Source organism: Hevea brasiliensis, chromosome 14 (assembly GCF_030052815.1).
Source record: "Hevea brasiliensis isolate MT/VB/25A 57/8 chromosome 14, ASM3005281v1, whole genome shotgun sequence".
Classification (NCBI taxonomy): Eukaryota; Viridiplantae; Streptophyta; class Magnoliopsida; order Malpighiales; family Euphorbiaceae; genus Hevea; species Hevea brasiliensis.
In genome coordinates, this window is record NC_079506.1 from 3,906,480 (window position 1) to 3,926,035 (window position 19,556).

General features: G+C 30.4%; 1 non-coding gene and 1 pseudogene across 1 annotated transcript; one reads left to right on the forward strand and one right to left on the reverse strand.

Annotated features, from left to right (window-relative positions):
• The first annotated feature begins 1,946 nt into the window (after positions 1-1,946).
• Positions 1,947-4,402, forward strand: LOC110643688 (cytochrome P450 705A22-like; annotated as a pseudogene).
• Positions 4,403-14,650: 10,248 nt separating this feature from the next.
• On the reverse strand, positions 14,651-14,757 carry LOC131173650 (small nucleolar RNA R71). Its single transcript, XR_009143963.1, has one exon. It is a non-coding gene; the product is annotated as a small nucleolar RNA R71 (small nucleolar RNA).
• Positions 14,758-19,556: the final 4,799 nt, after the last annotated feature.

Consider the following 19,556-nt stretch of genomic DNA (forward strand, 5'->3'; position numbering starts at 1 on the left):
CTTTAGAAGACTTTAGAATGGTAGAAATACAACAAAATAAAATATTTTAGTGATTATTTAAATTAATTTACCTAAAAGTATATGAAATCTATGATGAATGGTGAGCAAGTATAGAGAATTGTGTGTAATTCTTGTAGAATGAAGAAATATTTACTAGAAAGTAGCCTTCCACACACAACAATTGTAGAAAATTAACCTAAGAATTTCTAATTTTCAGCCACCCTTCTCCTCCCTTAAAATCCTAAACATAATGATGTATTTATAGGGAGAAAAATGATAGGATAAAACTAACATAATCTAATTAAAATTTTAAAATTTAAAGATAAAAAAAACAACTAAGATAAATAAATAAAAAAAAAAATTCTCCCTAATCTACGGCAACCAAGAGATTTTATCTTTTTTTAATTTTTTATTTTATCAATCTAATAATAATAATAATAATAATAATAATAATAATAATAATAATAGTAATAATCTACGTCATGCAAATTTTATCTTTTCTTTTTTATATTATTTTTTTAATTTTTATTTTAAAATATCTTTTTAATAGAGCCCAAAATATTTAAGTTCACATTCATTTAATAGCTGAAATTAAAAATTTGATGGGCTTTATTATTTAATCTAACTCAATTATATATTTCCTAGGCTCATTTAAAACCTTGAAAAATATTAAACTAAGTCCATTTAAATAATACAAGCTTGTGACCCTTAAAAATCATTTATTTTCAAAATAAAGAAATTAATTTACTAAAATGCAAAATTATTTTATTTTATTAGTATTCTCCCTATTCCATGGTGCTTCAGGATTTCTCTCTATTCAGTGGTATTATCATCACGGGGCTACTCATGCCTATACAAAGCATGCATTCTAAAGATAAAAAATAAGTGTCTACACTATAAAAATGTAATGGCAATGATCTAGGAGATAGAATACATTTTTATAAGCCATAATTCTGTTTAATGATTTTTATAAAAATCTATACTTTTGATGAAGTCTTGTAATTTATTTTATGACCATAAGTTTAAATGAATAATTTTTATAAAAATTTATACGTTATTTGAAATATTTTAATTTAATATATATATGAATTTTAATTATATTAATATAATTATTATTATAATTGATAAAAATCATTAGCAATGGATTAAAAAAAATTAAATTAATAAAAATTAGAAAAAAAATAGCGATGGAATTTGACAAAAGTAATGAAAATTAGCAATCAATTTAGTGACAAAAGCAAATCAGTAATGAAACTAGTGACAAAAATTCATGTAATGATTTAAATGAATCAGTGATGGATTAGTCACTAAATCAGCATCAGATTCACTTTTTATTTTAAAAATTTAGTTATAGGGTTTCTGTGACACACACATAATATATATATACACTTAACTCAATTAAACATTTATCCTAAAAATTTAGAGTCGACTATATGTATTCGCTTTCTCTACTCTATACAATTTTGGGATATATATATATACACACTTCAGTGGGGAATTTTTCCGTCTGTAAAAGTGCTCTTTATGGTTTGGGAATTATCAAATTTAAATTTCAATTAAATCAAATGAATTAAAAAAAAAAAAAAAAAAAGATCTTACTTTTGAAACGCGCAAAAATAAACTAATTAAATATTGATCTTTTCTTCTCCGATACTTCAGCAGACACCATGCAGTGGATTACGGCAGAGCCCATCAACCATCCGTATTTATTCAAGAAGCTAATAGAGGAGATAGAGTCAATAGTTAGTATAGTGACTGGTGGAAAAGTCTGATATATCCCAAGTCTCCATTATTTGCAAGCAGTGGGGAAGGAAACATTGAGACTATACCCGACATTCAACAATACCTGTAATGCGTAGAGAAGTCCAAGAAGATTGTAATTGTAAAATTGAAGGATTTGATATGCCTAAAGAAACTGCAGTAAAGATCAATGCATATATTCAATAATGGGGGATCCAAATTTGTGCGATAATCCCAATGAGTTCTACCTGAGAGGTTCTTGCAAGTTGCAAGGGCTGAATCGGGCCATGGATTTTTTTTGTTTTTTTTTTTCTGCTGTTATGTTTTTGTGCACTATTTTGGTTGAAGTATCTTAGGTTTGGATGTAATGAGGGTATTGCCTGTTGGCAATGGGTAGCTTCGGAAGCTCTCTCTCCTTCCCCTGTTTTTAATCTATCCCATTAATAAATTGCAGCTTATAAAAAAAAAATGTAAAAGTACTCTTCAATTTTCTTCCATTTGGTGGGGGAAGGAGATTGTGCCTTGGTTCACACTCATGTTTCAGTTCATGTCACTATTTCATCAATGTTTCAATGCTTTGATTGGAATTTGTTGGAGATGGAGATGGAGATGATGTGAGATAAGGTTGATAATATGCAAAAGCTAAAGCAGGCATGACTTTGTTCTTGGCTCTCCAATTCTATGTCTTCCTATTATTTGTGTAAATTCATTTTCTACTTACAGAAAATATTTTTTTAAAAAATACTTTTTGCATTTTTTAATGTTGACAATTTTATTAAAATGTAAAAATATTTATACTTATAAAATATAAATAAATACATTTATAAATAAATATATTAATTAAAATTACAACTAAATAATAAAAGATATTTTCAACTAAAATATTTTTCCTACGCAAATTATTTTTTTGAAACAAACCGATAAATGGTTGTATAATATTCTTTACCCAAGCTTTGCAAATGGTGATTGAGGTCATTTCCCAATAACCTATATCCAACGGCCATAAATTTTTTTAATGTGATATCCTAAAATAGACTAACAAATTTAAGGTGCATATACACATAATTGCATGATCATAATAATAAGAGTAAATAGAAAAGAAGAAAATGGACACAAATTTTACATTATTCAATTGTAAAGTCCACATTGCCGAGAAGGCACAAATGAAATATTAAGGTACAATTATTTAAAACTATCAAGTTCTTATCTGTATATTTCCCAAATTTCTTACCATTTTATAAAAAGCAAAAAATACAATATTTCTGGGCGAAGTCATAATCTTTTACCTAAACAAAAATTTTCATAAAATGATATTGGCTTGTATATATTACTCTTTAGCTGGAAAGATAATGATCAGAAGAGACAAATCCAAAAACCTCCTAAATTTTGAAGATTACAGCTAAAAGATATAGCTAGACAGATTGATGAGTTGCTGGAGAAGATTTTGAAGGAGCATGAAGAGAGAGCTAAGAAAGATGGTGGCCAGGCAGAAGATAAAGATTTGATGGATATTCTCCTCAAAGTGTATCAAGATAATACTGCTGAGTTTCAGACAAGCAGGAACCATATGAAGGCTTTCTTTGTGGTAGTTATATATATTCTTCTTCTTTTTTTTTTTTTCTTTTAATTATTGATTAAGTCCTCTCATGCAGAAGTGACCTAAGCCAACCTTCTCAACCCAACATACCTTGAAATTACTTTCAGAATAAAAATGAGTTGTAAAATTAAGGATTCAATTGAAAGTTGATTTGACAATTCGTAATACTTAATTCAAAATTAACTCATTTGAAAAGTAAGTTAATAAATTAAATTTTTCTAAAAAGAATTAACATGCATTTTGACTTGAAACAATCTATAATAATCTCAAGTCATTTTTTATGACAATTTGATGAGTAAATAGAATCGGACTGTAATTTAAAATAATCTAAATGAAATAAAAAAAAAATAGAGTCTCGAGATTAAAATAATGTAATCTCATATTTCATTTCTTCTCTCTTTCTTAGTATACTTAACTTTCTTTTTTTTTTCGCTTGTATCAGGATATCTTTATTGCTGGAACACATACTTCAGCAGATGGCGCGCACTGGATCATGGCAATGCTCATCAATCATCCAAATGTATTCAAAAAACTGAGAGAGGAGATAGAATCAGTAGTTGGAGAAAATAGACTAGTGGAGGAGTCTGATATTCCAAATCTCCATTATTTGCAAGTAATAGTGAAGGAAACTTTGAGACTATAACCATTAGGACCTTTAATACCTAGAGTTAGTTGTGAAGATTGTAAAATTGGAGGATTTGATATACCCAAAGAAACTTTAGTTCTGATCAATTTATATTCAATAATGCCAGATATATGGGATAATCCTGATGAGTTCAAACCAGAGAGATTCTTGGTTTCCCATAAAGAAACTAATAGGCAAATCACCTATTGGGTTATGTTCCATTTGGTGGAGGAAGGAGGATGTGCCCTGGTTCACACCTAGCTTTAACCATTATTCACATAACTGTTGCATCTATGGTTCAATGCTTTGATTGGAAGGTTTCTGGTGGAGATGGAGATGGAGGAAAGGTTAATATTGAAGCTAAATCAGGCATGATTATGTGCGTGGCTCATCCAATTGTGTGTGTTCCTGTGGTTCATTATAATCCATTTGCTACTTAAATTAATGAATATATATCGACTTGAGTCATTAATAGGTCAATTTGTTTTATAAGCAAATTTAATAAATGTCAGTAAAAACTTAGCAACACTACTTCATAAATAAATCAAGCCATTAGGCTCCCCAATACTCTCGGCCATCAAGTTCTGCACTTGTACTTTCTCTATGGTTTCTATGTAATTCTCAGTGCGAATAATCCATCTTTATTAATATTGGAATATATTTCTGTTCTGCACTCTTCTTTTTTTCCGTTATTATTGTTTTTGGATGAGCCATAAGAAATTTATTATGAGGAATTTTGTTTTCATATATAAGCCCATTATAGAATTATATTAATAAAACATGAAGAATTTTTTTTTTCTTTTTATAAGTAAAACTTTGTTAATATATCTGGGAAAAACTTAACAAGCAAAATCCAAACTAATCACTGTCTATAGACCATCCCACTCTGATGCTAAGTGAAAAAATCTGAAGCAAAATATGAAGTGCAAAAAGAAGTCCAAGGACCTAGTAGCTCTTCAACGAGCTAGCCAAAGTATCAAAACAAAACTAAGCTATGGAACAGCCACAAAAAAACTACAATCAACGCAAACTTAAAAAAAAAAAAAAAAAAAAATCAGTTCCAACATTACAAGACTCAAATCTACCTATTCTTATGCAAACCAGCACCAAAATTTAAAAAAAAGCTATATAATCTGCGGATCTGTCAACAACTTGCTTTGCAAGGGTATCAGCTTCTGAAAAAACATGAAGAAATTTGTTTCCCTTCGTGTCTTTGAAACTAAACCATGCTTGATTCTTATAATATTGTAATGATCTGTTGAAAATTGGGAGCAGAAGAAATAAGAAGCCCAATAGTCAAAAGGACTTGAGTGAAGAAAACTTTTTATTAGAAAGGATTAAACTGAAATTTTAATGGAGGAACTAATTATACTCTAACAAACACCATGCAGTGGATTATGGCAGAGCTGTTAATTGCTACCGTCTGTTTAGTGTTGTAACATGCTAGCTCCAATACTAGAATAATGATGATAATAACAATTTATATAATTATCAAGAAGCAAGGAGAGAAAGGAAAACGAGGACTAATATGAAATTTCTTAGAACCTGATAGAAAGAAAAGAGACGAGGAAGGTTTGTTCTATAATTTATCAATTGGTTAAAAAAATTAAAAAAAAAATCAAAGGAAGAAAGAAAAGGTTATAAAGTAAAAAAATCAAAGGAAGAAAAAAAAAATAGGAGGAGGGCTAAAAAAAGGTAGAGAAAGAAGGGAAGTATTGAAAGAGAGAAAAAAATAGAAAGTAAAGAAGAGGGGGGCAACAGCAAACCCAAACAGCCCAAACCCATCTTCTTCGATTAACTCCTGCCAAATTTTTGGCCGACTAACACCCAAAATCAGTATTTTCTTCGATCCACACTTAGTTAGTTATCACAAATCACAAAAAACAGACGATGAATTTCAATTGCCTTTTGCCATTCTTGGCAGCATTGACACAAATAAAGGTGACCAACCCTTCTCTCACTACTTTCAGCTATCCACAAACACCCTTAGTTTCCACTTTTTTTTTTTTAAAAAAAAAAAAAAAAAAAAAACCCTTAATTTCTACTATTAAAATCTACGGACATAGTAACGGATTTGAATCCATTTGTAATTGTCAATAAATTTTAAAATCCATTGGTAAATTGAGATACTAAAAAAATAGGTATTCAAATTATCAAAGGATTCAAAATTCCTTGAAAAAATATCAACGAATTTTGCAATTCATCGTTAAATTATCAATGGAATTTAAATCTATTACTAATTTGAGAGGCATAAAAAATACTAATTAGATGTTGAAATTGGCAATGGATTTTAAATTGTCAATGGGATTTGAAATCTATAGGTAATTTGTGAGACATTATAAAAAAAATTGAGTGTACAAATTACCAATGAATTTAAATTTCATTGATAAATTATCAATTTAAAATCCGTTAGTAATTTTAACACCTAATACTTTTTTTTCTTATATCTCACAAGTTAGCAACAGTTTAAATGAAATTAGCGATGGAATCTAAAAAATAATAAAAATTAGCAATGAAATCTAGAAAAAAAAAAGTAATGAAAATTAGTGATGAATTTAGTGATGGAAACAATCAACTAAAAATTAGTGATGAAAATTCATAGGGGTGATTTGAATGAATCAATGATAGACTAGTGATGGAAATTTCATCACTATATCAACGTTGGATTTAAAAAAAAAAAATAGTGATTATGGTTGTAGAGACGGATTATATCCATCGGTAATACAGTTGCAAAATATCTTTAGATTCTAGCGATGAATTTTTTCCATCGCCAAAATAACAATTTTTTTTCTAGTTTGGGAATTATCAAATTGTAAATTCAATCAAAATCAAAATCAAATGAATAGAAAAAAAAAAAAGAGTAAAGATCTTAGAATCCAGACACACGAAAATGAATTAATTATTTTTTTTCTTTTTATCAGGATCTCTTTAATGGACGAACTGATTATACTTTAACAAACACCATGCAGTGGATTATGGCAGAGCTGTTAATATTCCACAATGGTTTGGGTTGGAATAAGGTTTGGACATTCCTCTCTCTTTAGTTGGCAGTGAGTTAGATCTAACTCATTTTCTTAAAAAGACTATACCTAGTGTTCAACAATACTTGTAATGCCTAGAGAATGTTGTGAAGATTGTAAAATTAGAGGATTTGATATACCTAAAGAAACTGGTAATGATCAATATATATATATATATTCAATAATGAGGGATTCAAATTTGCAGGATAATCCTAATTAGTTCTACCCTAAGAGGTTCATGCACGAACAGAAGGAAACTAAAAGGCAAAAGTGCTTCAATTTTCATCCATTTGGTGGGGGAAGGAGATTGTGCCCTGATTTACACCTGGCCTTTAGTTCAAGTTACGATTGCATCCTTGTTCAATGCTTTGATTGGAAGTTTGTTGGAGATGGAAATGGAGATGATGGAGATAAGGTTGATAGTTTGCAAAATCTGAAGCAAGCATGACTTTATGCTTCGCTCATCCACTTCTATTTTCTACCTAAATTATCATATATACTGTTGAAATATTAATTATTTATAAAGAAAACACTCAATCTAAATGTTTAAACTTATAGATAGGCTTAAAGAATAGTTTTATATCTTTATTACATTTCTGCACGTAAAAACAAATTAGACTTGAAATATGAACAAATACGCACCCACTTTACCCTTTATTAAAATATTCAACTAATAAATGAGTACTTAACATTTGAACACTAAGTCTTTTGATATATATATATATATATATATGTAGAACTTGTTTGGTATTACTGTTAAAATTACTATTGATACGATCACTTTTTTATATATACTAATTAGAGAGTATTGAAAGATAATTTAAAATTAAATTTGATAAGTTTTAATTATAAAAATACTAAAATAATAAAATAATTTTTCTTAAAACTATTTTTTTAAATAAAATATAAAATAATATTTTTTATTTAAAGAACCAGTTTCGATTCTCATACGCAATACCAAACAGAGACATAGTTCCAGTACACATCGATACAAGGTTAATCAAATTCCAAACTCATATAACTCTTCCATTATTTGCCCAAGTTCTGCAAATGGTAGTTGAGGTCATTTTCCAATAACCTATTCCAATGGTCATAATTTTTTTTTTTAATGTGATGCAAATAAACTCATCACTTTGTTTTAGTTATGATGTAGATTAACATGAGTTGTCGTAGGTTGGGTTTGGATGAATAGTTATATTAATTTGGGTCTAGCTGGATGTCATTGTCATCTATTAAAAAAAAAATTTACGTATAAAAAAATACTAAATAATATAAGTCTTTTTTTGACTTCAAGAAATTTTAATGATTCATCCATTAACTTTCTAAAAAATATAAATATTTTAAAAATCATTTAAAAATATTTTTTAATAGTATGAAAATTTTTAAGGATTAGGGCTATTAAGATTTGAACTCCTCATGACATTATTATTAATTGACTTAATAGTTAAATTAATTTCCTTCAATTTTTTTTCAAAGAAGTTGAATTTATTTATCGACTTCATGTTCAATAAATTAATTTCTTACGATTGAGGAAGTTGAACCATATGAAAAGCATCTCTAAGACTTATTTATTTATTTTCAGTTTGCGATGATTTATTCAATTAGTCTACCACTTTATTGTTAAAAATAATTATGTTCATCAAAATTTTATATGAAATTAGGATTTTAATTCTCAAATATTTATACAAATATTCCAAAAATAAAAACCATTAAAATTCTGTTCAACTGAATGGTCGTGTATGAAAAAAGTAATCAGACTTTCTACAATTCATTTGAAATTCAACAATTAAGATTGAATAAGCATATCTATTTCTACTAATTTGAGCAGATCTTATAATAAATATGCCCGTAAGAGGTTCTTATATTTAATTATTCAATAAAAATTTTACTGATTTAGGCTCTGTTTGTTTTAAAAAAATAATTCGTGCATTAAAAATATTTTTCATAAAAGTTATTTTTAAAAAAATATTTTTTATTATTTAATTATAATATTAAATAAATAATATATATATATATATATATTATGTATATATAAACATTTTCACATTCTAATTAAATTATGAAAATCAAGAAAATAAATTCTTTTTTTGAAAAAAAAAATTATTATCCTTAAAAATAATTTATTTTTCTCTTTGATCGGGAAAATATTATTCATAAATTTATTTTCTTGAATACTCAAAAAGCTAAAAAATATTAAAAAAAAATTTCCATAAAATAAACAAAGCCTAAGATTTAGATTATCTTAGCTTATCCTATCAGTCAGAGTATATATATATATATATATATATATATATATATATGACATTAACGACTAAAATCCTTAATTATTGTGTAGATTATAAATAAATGAATCGCCAGCTGATATTTTATAAAATAATGTGTTGCTTGTTGATGAATTCTTTGTTTTGATTTGGTCTTCGTATAGCTTACGTCTACTTTAATTAACTTTATGTTTCCTAGTACTTTATACTGCATCACACCTAGCGGTCACATTCAACAAGATTAGTTGCTGACCAGAAAGAAAATATAAATAAAATTAATGATAATAAAGTTTTGCTTATATATATATATATATATATATATATATATATATATATATATATATATATATATATATATATATATATATATATATATATATGACATTAACGGCATTAGTTGTACAAATTGAGTCAACTAAAATCCTTAATTATTGTGTAGATTATAAAGAAATGAATCGCCAGCTGAAATTTTAAAAAATAATGTGTTGCTTGTTGATGAATTCTTTTTTTGATTTGGTCTTCGTATAGCTTACGTCTGGGCAAATTACCAGGAGGGGGCAACTAAAAATTTTAAATACCAAAAGGGGGAAGATACAAAATATTTATCAAAAGAGGGTGAATGCTACTGAGGTGGAGGAGAGAGGGAAGGAGACTCATCTATGACTAGAGTCTAGGGGTTAATGTGCAATTTAAAAATTTTTTATGGACTAAAGTGTAAAAAAAAAAATTAAATAGCATGCTGGACGCTATGTAAACAAGCGACTAATGTCTCATCAAGAATCTCTGCAACAGTAAAAAAAAAAAATTATTGTAGCTGGGTACTACTCATAGTAGCGCCTAGCTGCCTAATCATGTCAGACGGCAACCAGACGCTATCATAGGTAGCGTCCAGCTTGTATGGTCTTCTTCACCACGCGCAGTCCCGCAGCAGTCCCTTCATATCATACAGTGCCGCAGCAGTCAGTTCAAATAGCATTTTGACAGGTAGACTATATTTATAATAACGTCCAATGACACTATATAAACCCCACAGTCCCGCAGCAGTCCCTTCATATCATACAGTGCCGCAGCAGTCAGTTCAAATAGCATTTTGACAGGTAGACTATATTTATAATAACGTCCAATGACACTATATAAACCCCACTCCACTACATCACATGTAGTGCTCTCTCTAACATTCCAACATTTTAAGGTATGTGTGTTTATATAATATATATATATATATATATATATATATATATATATATATATATATATATATATGCACACACTAATAAAATATAATTTTATATACTAACAAAATATTTTTAAAAATTAATAATGAAATAAAATATGATATAATAATTGTAATAGAGTAGTTAATAATTTATATTATTAAAATTTAAATATTGTATTATAAAATTTAATTAGAAAAATGATTAGGTATAGAATATAATTTTATGTGTAAAGAAGGTAGTAAAATAGTTAAAAAAAATAAAAAATATTAACATTAGTTTGAATATATATTCAGAAATTTTTTAAGGGAAAAAAATTAGGTGAAATTAATATAAATGTAATTTTTTATTTATATATAATGAAAAAATATTAACAGATTAAAAGTTCAAAAAAAAGCGGAGGTTAATTTTTTTTTTAAGTGCATTATATTTTTTGGTAAAACTACCTAGGTAAAATATAGATAATATATTACATATTTTATAAGAAAAAAATATAAATTTTTATAGAGTATTTAAAATATATATGAGGTAAATTGATATTATTAAAAAAAAAATTATTATGTAGTATAATTCTCAATATATTATTAGATTTAGTAAAAAGTTTGTATTAGTAAAAACGTGAATTGAAATGAATTTTTTTTTTGCTATATGTCTTATATTTAAAATATGTAAATTTATATTATTATAAAAAAAATATTCTGTACTTTAATTGTGAATATATTATTTGATTTAGAAAAATAGGAAAAAAAATGTATGCATGATAATTTTTTATGTGTAAATAATATATTGTTAGTAATTGTAATTAAAATTTTTGTTTGTTCATAAAATTTTGATAATTTAAATTTAAATTAATAATATTCAATTGAAGATACTAATATGAAAAGAAATAATATAATTTTTTATGTGTACATGTAAATATATTTTGGCAGAAGTTAAGTACCTGGATTTAAGAGACTTTTGAATCTGAAGATATTGCAACTGATCCTCATTTCTGGGAAAAAAAAAGTTAATAATCAGTTATATTTTATAATTAATTTATATTTATTATATAATTAATCGTTAATTTATATATATGTAAATAAAAAAAATTATTGCAAATAACAAGATTAAAATTTTATATTATTGAGCTTATTGATCCGATTAGTTTAATCGAAAAGAAAAATATATTTTTAGTTTGCCCTCATATATTTACTGGTTCAATTATCTAAAATGGCGTTAAAATTTTTATTTATATAGTGTCATTAGACGCTATTATAAATATAGTTTACCCGGCAAAATACTGTTTGAACTGATTGTTGCGGCACTATATGATGTGAAGGGACTGCTATGGGACTGTGTGGGATTGCGCGTGGTGAAGAAGACCATACAAGTAGAACGCTACCATAAGTAACGTCTGGCTGCTGTCTGACATGACTAGGTAGCTTGGTGCTACTATGGGTAGCACCCAGCTGCAATAATTTTTTTTTTACTATTGCAGAGATTTTTGACGAGACGTTGATCGCTTATTTATATAGCGTCAAGCATGCTGTTTAATTTTTTTTTACACTTCAGTCCATAAAAAAATTTTAAATTGCACATTAACCCCTAGACGCTAGTCATAAATGAGTCTCCTTCCCTCTTTCCTCTACCTCAGTAGCATTCACTTCTTTTTGGTAAATATTTTATACCTTGCCCCCTCTTGGTATTTGAAATTTTTATTTGCCCCTACTGGTAATTTGCCCCTTATGTCTACTTTAATAAACTTTATGTTTCCTAGTACTTTATACTGCATCACACCTAGCGGTCACATTCAAATTAGTTGCTGACCAAAAAGAAAATATAAATAAAATTAATGATAATAAAGTTTTGCTTATTATATATATTGTTTAAGCATTTAATCCATATTCAATGCTGATTTGAGGTCTTTTTTCTATAATAAATAAAACATTATTTAATTAACTTATTATATCTTTTTGATGCATGCATTTTAGATCATCATTTAGATGTAATTTTTGCACATAATTTACCCTTGTTCATAGCCATTATTATAGATATTAGTATATATTTAGTCAATTTTGCAATTTTCACTTTTCTTAGTTTAATTTTTGGAATTTATTTGTTTTGTAGGTTAAATTTGGAGAAATTTGATGTATTTTGATCAGAGTAGCCATTTGGAGGAGATTAAAGTCGAATTGCAAAAAAATTTTGAAGTTGAGTAAAAAAATGGCCGAGAGCGACACAACCTGCAGCACAACCGAATTAGCTTATGTCGCAGGTTGTGTCGATCGTCAGATATTCACGCCGAGAGCTACACAACCCGCGACACAACCAACGACACAACTGACTCGGCTTATGTCATTTTTACTGGAAATGGTTGACGTGGCATTTCCGTTACTCCAGCTTTTTACCTCACTTTCTCTGGAACCTTCCCCCTTTTACCCATTCTAGGGCAGTCCCCTCACCTATATAAAGTCTCATTTTATCATTTTCTTTCCATAGAGAGCAAGGGAGGCATTTTTGGCAAGATTAGAAAGAGAGAAGGAGGGAGCACGTTCTGCATTTTTCCAGCAGCAGCAAGGATCACGTTTCTGCACTTTTCTGCAGCAGATCCTTCTGCAATTTTCTGGGTTTTTCTACCCTTTAGCTTACATTTCCATTATTTCTTCATTTATACATTTGGGTTTGTCTTAAAACTATGAATAGTGAGTAGTTGATTGAGATTCTAGAGATGGGTTTGTAAATATTGATTTGTATTGTGGTTTTGAACTGATTTAGCCATTTAAATGGGATTTGTTACATTTTGATTTATTGCTTGTGAGCTTGTTGCCTTGCTTGATGAATGGGCCCTCATTAAGTTAAGCTTTAATCCTTAATAGATGGACTGAAAAATGAATATTAGGGATAGATAATCTTCAATAAACTTTATTTTCTTGGTGTTAGAGATAAGCTAAGAGGATTAAGGGGAACTTTCCAAAAATCAATTAAAGCTTTAAATGGGTTTTTGTTAGGTTTGAAATACCGTGAAAACAGGGTTTGATTTAATGAAAACCAACTTTGAAATGCTTGAAAAAGGTTTCAAAAATTTAAGAATTGATTTCCCTCAAAATTGTAATTCTCATGTGTTTGGCTAAATTAGGGATAAACCACATGCAAACAATATTGAAAAATCCAATCTCTAGAATCACTTTAATTTTTATTGAATTTAGATTTAATTCCTCTCAAATTTCATAAATAGAAATTTCAAATTAATTTTTGGTAATCTAGTTTAATTAATTTTAGTTAATTGTTTGATTTAGTTTTAATTCCTCAAATACCAATTTTAATTCCAAATTTCATTTTACATCTTTAATTTTTGTCATTCTAATTATCTTATACTTTTATTTCCAATTTAAGCATAATTCCCTGTGGGATCGATATCATTTTTTTTTTTAAAAAAAAACTATACTACTGTGGCCCGTGCACTTGCGGACACACCGTATCAAGTTTTTGGCGCCGTTGCCGGGGAGTTGTTTGTTTTAAGTTGGATTTTAATTGTTTTAAGCTAATTAGAATTTTTATTTTCTTTTATTTTCACTACTACTCCTTGTGTTTTTCAGGTACTTTTCTTGTTTATGAGACGATCGAAAAGCACAAGTGACACTGAATTGTTGTTCAACCCAGAAATTGAAAAATTCTGCCGAGCTAACAAAAAGGAATACAAGAGAAGAAAGGAAGCAGAAAAAGAAGAACAACAAAGATTTGAGCAAGAGGAGACAATTGAAAATATGGAGAATCAAAATAGAGCTATTAGTGGAAACAATGGAGGAAATGAGCAAAATAGGCAAAATGAAGTGGTTAATCAAAATGATCCTCAGAGAAGATCCATGTTAGACTATGTTTTTCCTAGATGTGCTGATGTGAGAGATAACAGACCTATCATTGGAGCTAATCAATTTGAGTTAAAGACTGGTCTCATTCAAATGGTTCAGAATTCACAATTTGGAGGTAGTCCACTTGAAAATCCTCATTCTCATTTGAAGAAATTTTTGATGATATGTGGTACACAAAGGCAGCCTGGAGTTTCAGATGAAGTTATTCGGCTCACCTTATTTCCATTCTCTCTTCGGGATTCAGCATTGGAGTGGTATGACTCACTTCCACAAGCTATTATAGCTACTTGGGAGCAGCTATCTCAAGCTTTTCTATCTCAATTTTTCCCACCTGGGAAGACCACTCATTTGAGGAATTTGATGGTAGCTTTTAAGCCAAGAGATGATGAAACTTTGTATGAATCTTGGATGAGATTTAAGGAGCTTGAAAGGCAATGTCCTCATCATGAAATACCCAAATGGATGATTGTTCAGAATTTCTACACCAGAGTTACTCCAGCCATAAGAAACACAATTGATTCACAAGCAGGAGGAGATTTCATGAGAATGACAAATGAAGAATGCTATGATCTATTAGAGAAGATTGCTCATAATACCCATTTATGGGGAAATCCTAGAGCACTTGAGCCAAAGAAGGCTGGGATTTATGAACTTGACTCAGTTAGCTACATGAATGCAAGATTTGATCAGTTGACTCAGCTTCTTAGTGATTTTTGCACAAAGGCAACAACCTCAACTCCTACAACTATGCAACAAGTTGCCTTCACAGATGGAACTCAAAGTAGTGGAGTTGATTACTCTTCTTATGGTGATGATTATTTGCAAGAGCAAGCTGCTTATGCAGGAGGTTATCAACAAAAACCTATGGGAAATGCTTACTTTAATGTGAACAACTCAACATGGAGACCACAAGCAACTTTTGCTCAACAAAGTCAAAGCTCAAATTATCCTCATAACCAGCAGTTTATGCAGCAAAATAGGCCTCAATTTCAGCCTCAATTTCAGCCCACAAGGCAGCCACAACCTGAATATCAAGCAAGAGCACAACAATCCCTTCCACCTCATGAACCGAAGCCAACCTTGGAAAGCATGATGGAGAAATTTTTTGCTGAACAAAGCAAGATGAATAGCAAATTGGAGGAAGAAATGCAACACATGAGACAAACCATGGATCAATTATAAGTCCACAACAGCATGTTGGAGACTCAATTGGCTCAACAAGCAAGCTCATCGGGAAGCAATTCCTATGGGAAACTACCTAGCCAACCACAAAACCCTCATGAACAATGTAAGGTTGTGACCTTGAGAAGTGGTAAGAAAGTTGGTCAAGAGAGTGAAAATAAGAGAGAAGAAAAAGAGAGCACAAAAGAAGAAAATTCAGTTGAGAGCAAGAAAAATGAAAAAGAAAAAGAAAGCACAAGTGAGCAAGATGAGGGAGAGAAACCATACATCCCACCTGAACCTTACAAGCCCACCCTTCCCTACCCTCAAAGATTTATTAAGCATAAGCTAGACAAACAATTTGGCAAGTTCCTTGAAGTGCTAAAGAAATTGTATATCAATGTGCCATTCACTGAGGCACTATCCCAAATGCCAAGTTATGCCAAGTTTTTGAAGGAGATTCTTTCCAACAAGAGAAGGCTAGAAGATTATGACACCATCAACTTGGGAGAGCAATGCAGTGCTATAATTCAGAAGAAGTTACCTCCCAAACTCAAGGATCCGGGTGTGTTTTCCATTCCTTGTCATATTGGTGATAATTGTGTGGCAAATGCCTTATGTGACCTTGGAGCTAGTGTCAGCCTAATGCCTCTTTCAATTTATGAGAAGTTGAATATGGGAGAGTTGAAGCCCACAAACATGTATCTTTCATTGGCTGACCGTTCAATTAAGTATCCAGAAGGCATTCTTGAAAATGTGCCTATCAAGGTTGGGAAATTCTACATTCCGGTGGACTTTGCCATTTTAGATATGGAAGAAGACACAAAAGTTCCTATCTTATTGGGAAGACCCTTTTTGGCAACAGCTGGTGCATTAATTGATGTAAAGGGTGAGAAATTGACACTTAGAGTGGGAGATGATCAAATGATATTCAACATCAATCCAGCCATAAAAAGGAAACATGAAGAAGTTGAGTCTTGTTTGCGGGTAGACATTATTGATGAGATTGTTCAAGAGCATTTCAGAAAAAGCTATCCACAAGACCCTCTTGAAAATTGCTTAGTCCATGGTGGGAGCATTGATGATGATAATCACAACATAGCTGCTTTTGCACAACACTTGGAGAGCTCTCCACCACATCCTGAAGCCACAATTTTTCAACTTGAAGAAGTGCAAAATTTGGAGATTAAACCACCATCATTAAAGGTAGAGGATGCCCCAAAGGTAGATCTTAAACCTCTTCCTTCCAACCTCAGGTATGCTTTTCTTGGATCCAATGGAACATATCCTGTTATAATTAATGCATCTTTGACTGATATTGAGAAAGAAAAACTGTTGAGAGTTTTGAGAGAATATAGGAGAGTTTTGGGTTATGCAATTGATGATATAAAGGGAATTAGTCCAACAGTTTGTATGCATAGGATTTTCCTAGAGCCAAATAGTAAACCTTCCATTGAACATCAAAGAAGATTGAATCCTACAATGAAGGATGTTGTGAAAAAGGAAATCCTAAAATTACTAGCTGCTGGAATTATTTACCCTATTTCTGACAGTGAGTGGGTGAGTCCTGTGCATGTTATACCAAAAAAAGGTGGGGTGACAGTTGTTAAAAATGAGAATAATGAATTGATACCCACTAGAACTGTTACAGGTTGGAGAATGTGCATAGACTATAGGAAGTTGAACAATGCTACAAGAAAAGACCATTTTCCCCTTCCTTTTATGGATCAAATGTTAGAAAGATTAGCCAAGCATTCATTCTTTTGTTACTTAGATGGATATTCTGGTTTCTTTCAAATTCCAATACATCCTAATGACCAAGAAAAAACTACCTTTACCTGTCCCTATGGCACCTTTTCATATCGAAGGATGCCATTCGGATTGTGTAATGCGCCTGGCACATTTCAAAGGTGCATGATGGCCATTTTTTCTGATTTTATTGAAGAAATTATGGAGGTCTTCATGGATGACTTTTCAGTATATGGCACTAATTTTGATTCATGCTTGACTAATTTGTCTAAAATCTTGCAGAGGTGTGCTGATAATGATTTGGTGTTGAATTGGGAGAAATGCCACTTTATGGTCCAAGAGGGAATCGTTTTAGGGCATTTAATCTCAAATAGGGGAATTGAAGTGGATAGAGCTAAAATAGAAATTATTGAAAAAATGCCCCCTCCAACCACTGTCAAAGGAGTGCAGAGTTTTCTTGGACATGCCGGGTTTTACCGGCGATTTATTCAGGATTTTTCTAAACTTGCTAAACCCTTAACAAATCTTTTGAATCATGATGTTAAATTTGATTTTAATCAAGATTGTATGGTTGCTTTTTGCAGGTTAAAGACGGCATTAACAACAGCTCCTATCATGTAACCCCCGGATTGGACTTTGCCATTCGAAATTATGTGTGATGCAAGCGAGTTTGCTGTTGGAGCTGTCCTTGGCCAGCGGAAAGATAGGAAACCTTATGCCATTTACTATGCAAGCCGAACCCTTGATGAAGCTCAAGTTAATTATGCCACAACTGAAAAGGAGTTCCTTGCGGTAGTATTTGCACTCAATAAATTCCGTTCTTATTTGGTCAACTCAAAGGTAATAGTTTTCACTGATCATGCAGCAATAAGGTATTTAATGAGCAAGAAAGAAGCTAAATCTAGGTTGATTAGATGGATTTTATTACTTCAAGAATTTGATTTGGAAATAAGAGATAAAAAGGGTGTTGAGAATGTGGTGGCTGATCACCTTTCTAGGATAAAAACTGAAAATAAAGATGATGAAATTGTGCCAATTGATGAATTTTTCATGAATGAGCAGTTGTATGTGTTGAATTCTGCACTTCCATGGTTTGCTGATATTGTGAATTTCTTGTCTTGTGGTGTCTTGCCACCTGATTTATCTTGGCAGCAAAAGAAAAGATTCTTGCATGATGTTAAATTTTATTCTTGGGAAGAACCTCTTTTGTTTAGGAGATGTAATGATGGAATAATTAGGAGATGTATACCAGAGGAAGAAATAAGTGATGTTATTTACCATTGTCATTCCTCTGAATATGGTGGTCATTTTAGTGTCTCAAAAACTGTTGAAAAAGTCTTGACATCAGGTTTCTATTGGCCTAATATGTTTAAACATGTGAGAAATTTTGTAAGCAAGTGTGATAGGTGCCAAAGGGTAGGCAACATTTCCAAAAGAGATGAGATGCCCCAACAATCCATATTAGAAGTTGAATTATTTGATGTGTGGGGAATTGATTTCATGGGGCCATTTCCATCTTCTTATGGAAATAAATATATCTTGGTAGGGGTGGACTATGTATCTAAATGGGTAGAAGCTATTGCTACACCTACCAATGATGCAAAAGTTGTGGTGAAATTTCTGAAAAAATTTGTTTTGACCAGGTTTGGTGCCCCACGTGCCATAATCAGTGATGGTGGTAGCCATTTTTGCAACCACCAATTTGAAAAATTGATGAGAAAATATGGGGTAAAGCATAGGATTGCCACACCATATCACCCTCAAACAAATGGCCAAGTAGAAATCACAAATAGAGAAATCAAGCAAATCTTGGAGAAAACTGTCAATAAGTCCAAAAAAGATTGGTCCCTTAAATTAGATGACACTCTTTGGGCATATAGAACAGCATTTAAAACCCCCATAGGAACTACACCTTATAGGTTAGTTTTTGGGAAATCATGCCATTTGCCCGTAGAATTAGAACATAAAGCTTATTGGGCCATAAGAGTAATCAATTTTGATTTACAAGTTGCTGGACACAAAAGACTTTTGCAACTTGATGAATTAGAAGAATTGAGAATTGATGCTTATGAAAATGCTAGGATCTATAAAGAAAGAACTAAAAAATGGCATGATAAGCATATCAAGAAAAAGGACTTTAAAGAAGGAGATTTGGTTCTCTTATTCAATTCAAGGTTGAAATTTTTTCCAGGAAAATTAAAATCAAGGTGGTCCGGTCCATTTAAAATTGTGAAAGTTTTCCCTCATAGTGCTGTTGAAATTTTTGGTGAAAAATCGGGTAACTTCAAGGTAAATGGGCAAAGGTTGAGGCACTATTCAGTTGGTGAGCCAATTGAGAAGA